Source organism: Panthera onca, chromosome A3 (assembly GCF_046562875.1).
Source record: "Panthera onca isolate mPanOnc1 chromosome A3, mPanOnc1 haplotype 2, whole genome shotgun sequence".
Classification (NCBI taxonomy): Eukaryota; Metazoa; Chordata; class Mammalia; order Carnivora; family Felidae; genus Panthera; species Panthera onca.
This window is the reverse complement of record NC_138341.1, coordinates 84,464,346-84,470,673: the sequence shown is the minus strand read 5'-3', so window position 1 is coordinate 84,470,673 and position 6,328 is coordinate 84,464,346. Positions and strand designations below refer to the sequence as shown.

The window sequence follows — 6,328 nt, the reverse complement described above, 5'->3', positions numbered from 1 at the left end:
CAGAAAACACTTTTGTTAAATAGACAGGTTCCTTGGGGCGCCTGGGTGGCCCAGTCAGCTAAGCATCCGACTCTGGATTTCAGCTCAGGTCATGATCTCATGGGTTGTGGAGGTTAGGCTCCGTGTCGGGTTCTAACCTGCTTTGGTTGGGTTGGAACCTGCTTTGGATTCCCTCTCTCCCTCTCTCTCTGCCCTTCCCCTGCTCGCACCCTCTTTCTCTCTCAAAATAAATCAAAGAACTTAAAAATAAACTTTAAAAATACTTTATAAAAAATAAACCAGTTCCTCTTTTAGAACAGGTGATTTTTTAACAAAATGGACCTGAAACAGAGAGGCAAGGAGCCTCAGTGTTTTCTCCCAGAAGCAGAAGCCGAGACAAGGTTATGCTTTACAAATCTTGCCCAAGAAAATGTAAAAGCAATTGAACAAGTCTTTACAAATATTTTTTAAGTTATGAGGGGGTTACCCGTAACATACAATATTCTGTCCTATTGTTCAGCGCACAGTTCCCTGGTATTGAGCACATTTACATTGCTGTGAAACCATCATCACCGTCCATCTCTTGAACTCTTTCGTCTTGCACAACTGAAACTCTGGCCCCATTAAACACTAACTCCCTGTTGCCCTCTCCCCCAGCCTCTGGCACTCACCATTCTCCTTTCTGTCTCCATGAGCTTGACTACTTTTAGGAACCTCCTGTAAGTGAAATTATGCAGTCTTTGCCCTTTTGTGACTAGCTTATTTCACTTAGCATAATGTCCTCATGCTTCATCCATATCGTAGACGTTGGAGTTTCCTTCCTTTTTAAGACTCAAGAAAATTCCATTGTATGTATATATGTACCACATTTTGTTGGTCCATTCATCGATGGGCACTTGGGTCACTTCCAGTTTTCGGCTGTTGTGAATAATGTTGCTACACACTTGAGTATACAAGAAATCGAACAATTCTTACTCAGAGCCGTGTTCCTTGAGAAGTCGATAAAGAAGAGAAGCTTACACAGAACGCAGGTCAGTGTGGATATGCTAAATTTGAATTAATTAATTGTGTCTAGTTAGCTTCTGGAAACATAAACAGAGATGCCAAACTAGATGCCTTGGCAGGGGCCAAACATGCAAAGAGAAGTCTGAAAATTATGAACAAAGAGGAAATTTATAAAACATTTAAGTGATTTTCATTAGGGTGTGAGTGGACTGGATTATATTGCTGAGGTGAGGGGGTGTGTTGGATTTTCTAGACTCTTCCTTAAGACGAATGGCAGAAACCCAAGCTCTACACAATATAGAGATGTTGGATGGAGAAAGCACATAGAGGGGAAGACAGGATTGAGAACCAGTGTTTTGTAAAGATAATCTATAGGAGCTGAATTGGCAGCATAGAGAGGGCCATTTGCTGACAGGACAGCATGCAGTTTCTAGTGGAGATCTTGAAATATTGGGAGGGAAATACAGTCCTTTTGAAACTTGAGGTCAGAGGAAATCCTTAGAAGGAGAGACTGAGAAGTCATTAAGAACTATTTATTTACTTGTTTCACAAACAATGCTTGGGCAGCACTCTCTGTGGTAGATTATACTATCCAAGTATAGCCATTACCCAATGCTCTTCTAGAACTGTGCCACACTCCCAATAGGAAGTAGTGTCTTATTCCCCTCTCCCAGAATCTGGATATGCTTGGGATTCACTTGTAAATAAGAGAATGCCGTGGAAATGGTGCTGTGTGACTCCGGTGTCTCGGTTGGAAAAGTCTTCATAGCTTCTGCCTTTCTGTTGGAATGCTGAGTCTTGAAGCTTTCAGTTCTCATGAGTCATCTTCTTGTCCCAAGGCAGCCATGCTGTGAGGAAGCTCAACTAGCCAGATAAAGAGATGCCACACTGAGAGGCCCTGAGACCTCTCCATGTAAGAGGTAAAGATGCCCAGAAAGTCCATCCCTGGCGGTTAGGCCTCCTGCACCTGCATGGGAGACGTTGAGGCAGAACCATTGAAACTGTAGGTCAGGAATTAAAGCTCCCGGACTCCTGACCCACAGAGCCAGTGAGAGATCATAAGATAATTGTTGTTGTTTTCAACAACAACTACATTTTGGAGAGATTTGACATGGCTGTGGATAACCAGAGCACTGCTTTGGGACCAGGCGTTGTTTTAGGTACTGACGTATGGTGGTTTGAAAATCCAAGTGTCCTTGTCTGTATTTACAGACCAGGTAGAAACAGAGTCACTGAGGATAACTAGCAAGAACACTTCTCAAAGTGATAGGACGGAACGACTAAGAATAGTGAAAGAGGACAACGACCAATGACCAGGTGTGTTCGGAAGTTTCTCGGCATTTTGGGGTGAACGAGAGGAAAATGCCTTAAACGTAAGATAAGCAGTGTCCCTTCCCTACTTCCTCGCTGCTGGATAGGATAGGATCGAGGAGGGCAAAGCACCTAAAAGGGCAACTTAAGAGGGAAAAACACAACCTTTAATGTCTCACTGGGACAAAGTGTAACTTGAGTGATGCAGAGGTGTTGAGTCAGTTCCTAGAGATGGGTTAAATGTTGTTACAATCATCCCCCTTTTGGGGGCACTCAGGGGTCATGCTTCCTTTCAGGTGCTTCTTGTGAAGCCGTGGGCAGAACCATGCCTAGCCGTGGGTGCTTTGTGGCCAGAACAAAGGGCAAAATAAATGTATATCCCACCCCACCACCCCACATACATAATTTATAGCATTTTAATCTTCCTACTTGTCTCTGCTTATGAATTTCTTATAGAATTATTTAATGATGTGAGTTCAATGGGCAATTTCAAAATCTACTTAATTTACCATTTCCTTTCTCAGCGATGCAGCGAGGCACTGAGAACCATACTGCAGAGGTAGCAGCCTGAATGCGCTTGAGAGAAAAAAATCATCCAATGTCAGACAATTAATACGTAGGCAGGCTCCTGCCCTCTGTCCCTGGGTCCCAATAACCCTGACAGGATGCTAAGGAGTTTCACAGATCAGAGAGAGACAGAGTTGTGTTAAAGAAACAGCATCAGACGTACCTCATGCCCAGTCTTGGAATGCCCCTGGTGTCTCTAGGTGTCCTATGAGGCGAAGGGAATGAGTTTTACAGGGCAAATGCAATAAAAGCAAAGGAGAAAAGGATGTAATCTTAAACTGAGTCAGTAGTCTGGACGAGGAGACACGGAGAATCTGCCCAGTAGCATGGGAGAAACTTGTTACAGTAATAAGCTCAGGAAGCACACGTCCCGATCTCTGACGTCGGTGAATATGCATTCGTAAGTCACGAGGCATGTGAACATTCAAGATTCTTCTGAATGGACCGACCACGCTGAGACAAAGGATGGAGCATGGAAGGAGAGACCACACAAAAGCAGGTGTTAAGAGTCCTCACCTGGCAGACACATCGGATTCACTCCCAACGGCCCTTCTCCCACGACATCTCCCCCCCAAAGCACTGGCAAAGCTGTTGGATGGCCAGATGGGTCTCACCTGCAGGACACATGCCTGTCCTCCCGGACAACTTAGAGCGGCCCATGATGTCTTATGGCAAGTCCGTTTCAGAGCACTCGTCTGTTGCGTGGGGCAAAGCAGTAGGTCACGGTTTCAAATCCGGGGTGGTCACAACCGAAGGGCATTAGCTCACTGGGGAAGGACTTCAGATGACCTTTACCCAGCCTCATATGAAACGAGGCTCTCGGTCTCCGCTCAGCTTTTCACGGTCGAGGCGTCTGCACCGCTCAACGGATGCTAACTGTCCACAGTAGGGAGAGGGGGACACACACCAGGGCTTTCCGTCTCCTTGATAGACTCGGTGGGGATGTGTGCGGTCTTACGGACGGAAAGCCGCAGACATCAACACCGTCAACTGAGCCACAGGCATCAGCATAAAACTCAAACCCGAGAGAGGCTCAAATTAGTATCCAAACATGCCTCTGTTTCCTTAATGCTCATTCAGACAGAGGTTCAATGGCTGGAAATTATTGAAATGAGGCAGATGTCAAGGGGATGCTGCACAGGCAGCTCCTCTTCAGTGGCAGTCATTGTGTGCCTCCAGCTTCAGGATCCTTGTTAAATCTCCACATCGTGCCCGGCCCTAAAGTACCTGCCGGTGCAGCTTTCCCGTTCGCCGCAAGAGTTGCACAAATGTACGAACGGAGCTGAAGGCTCTGGGATCGGCCTGGAGCTGCGTCATTTTCCCGATCGTTAGACTGAGAGCCCCCGTGCCCCGCTGCTACTGTGCGCATCATTTCGGAGCACCATTCCCTTCCTCCCCTGTGGTCCTTGGCTTCGCTCGGCGCCTCCCACCGACCGACACCCCGGGCCTCCGTGTACCTTGCACGGGAAGAGAAAACGGTCTTGAAATAATAGACTTCCTCTTGGTTTCTCAATCGGGTACAACCAGGGTTGTTTTTCATTTTTCAAGCCAACCGGTGTAAAGCGTCTAAGAGGTGAGGGAATAAATACACGACTTTATGCGGGGTGGGGGTTGTTAACTGTTTTTGCAAAGGTGGCCCAAGCCAAGGCATTCCTGTTCCCCAGCGGGACTGGAGGTGGAGGGAGGCTTAAATATAGGTCTTTTTTTTTTTCCCCTCTAAATCTGTAACCTGCAACAATGTCTTGCAACATTTCGCCTATTCTGAGAACTGCAGCCTATGTTGCTAAAGAAGCTCAGTGATATTTCCTACTTCAGGAGGGGGGTGAGGGGAACCCTCCAGAGGTGGCCAACAGATGTAATGAAAGTCCTAGTTTTCTTCGGTGGAAAAAATGTCTTTATATGCAGGCAGGATATATGACAGTGCACATATTTTTTGTGCTAAGTATTCAACCTAAGTTAAATACTGAAAATACAAGAGGAAAAATATTGCCCGATTCAGTATCTGACCTCACCTTACTTTAGAGCAAGGTTGTAAAATCCAGCAGAATGGCTTTCTTTCTTTCTTTTACAGATTTTAATTTTTTAAATGTTAATTTATTTTTGAGAGAGAGAGCGTGAGTGAGGGAGGGGCGGAGAGAAAAGGAGACAGAGGATCCAAAGCAGATTCTATGCTGAGAGAGCAGCGTCCGCACGATGTGGGGCTCAAACCCCAAACTATGAGATCATGACCTGAGCCAAAGTCAGATGCTTAACTGACTGAGCCACCCAGCCGCCCCCGAATGGCTTTCTTAAACTTCCTTATACGAACCTAAACTCAGCAGAGAATCTTACTTAGAATATGTAGCTTTTATTCTCTTCTCTTCTGACCACACCATCAAAAAAAGGAAGAAAAATAATCTGTCATGTGTATATATATTCTTTGAGAGTTCAAGTATTTTTAAATGTAAAAACTTTTAAGTGCAACATAAAAAAAAAGTAGCTGAGAGCTATAAATATGTTTTTGACTTCACAAAAGAAATATTTCATAATTTACACTCTCCATTCTTGAGGGAAGAGCAACTTTACCACTCATGAATTATTGGTTTCTTCTTCCTGGTTAAATATTCACTGTCTGTCCATCTGTCTTGTTCATATTTTTCTCCTGTTGATTTTTAGCACTCTTAGAAATAAGGAATACATTTCAAACTCGATGCACAGGGGATTTCATTATAAATTGTGGCAAACTGGGAAAACGCAGACTTGATGTGTTAACCTCTACAAACTGGTGTGGGAAGCTGGGTTGGTAAATTCGTGGTGATGGCTGTGGATGCTCTTTGGATTATATACTAGAATCACATCGCTTAAAAATAATTATGTCCATTTAACTTTCCTTAGAAAAATTTGAGAACTTTTTAATGCTATAATCTGTTAAGACTTAGGTATGTGAGTTGTTTTTAATCACCACGAAGCTAAAGTACCTGTACGTTCCAAATTGTATTCAGTTGCAAACAAACCCTAAACGATAGTTGGGAAGGCAACACACACTGTCTCTGGAGGCTTGTCTGGACGTTACATAAAAATGCCCAGACTGGAAACTTCATAGGTAACCTACACACTGTTTATCACGATTGCACGTGCATACACTTTCTCTGTCCTCCTGCGGTGCGTTTGTATCGATGTCACACATATAAAAACCAAAAATAGGTAGAAAGAGTCTCAGTTTTAGAAAAAGCTTGGTTTTGGAACAGATTGGAATTTGGGTTTTAGTCATCCAAGATGTGATAAACCACACTGGGCATTAATGTAGAAAACAGATTGAGCTTTTTAATGGGACATCAAATAAGACTTTATTAGCATCTATTAGGTTCAACCCCAAGCTCAGGAAATAGCATTAATGAGCATCATATATCAGCGTGTCTGTTATTAGATAACAGTATCCCTTAAAACCAGCAAGCCATATAGTACTTTATACTTTTTTACCTTTATC

At 44.0% G+C, this 6,328-nt stretch overlaps 1 long non-coding RNA gene across 1 annotated transcript; it reads right to left on the bottom strand.

The window, feature by feature from the left end:
- Positions 1-362: 362 nt before the first annotated feature.
- On the bottom strand, positions 363-4,171 carry LOC132663500 (uncharacterized). The gene is made up of 3 exons (XR_009603083.3): positions 3,477-4,171; positions 3,026-3,315; positions 363-1,951 (listed from the first exon to the last, which is right to left on the bottom strand). It is a non-coding gene; the product is annotated as an uncharacterized LOC132663500 (long non-coding RNA).
- Positions 4,172-6,328: the final 2,157 nt, after the last annotated feature.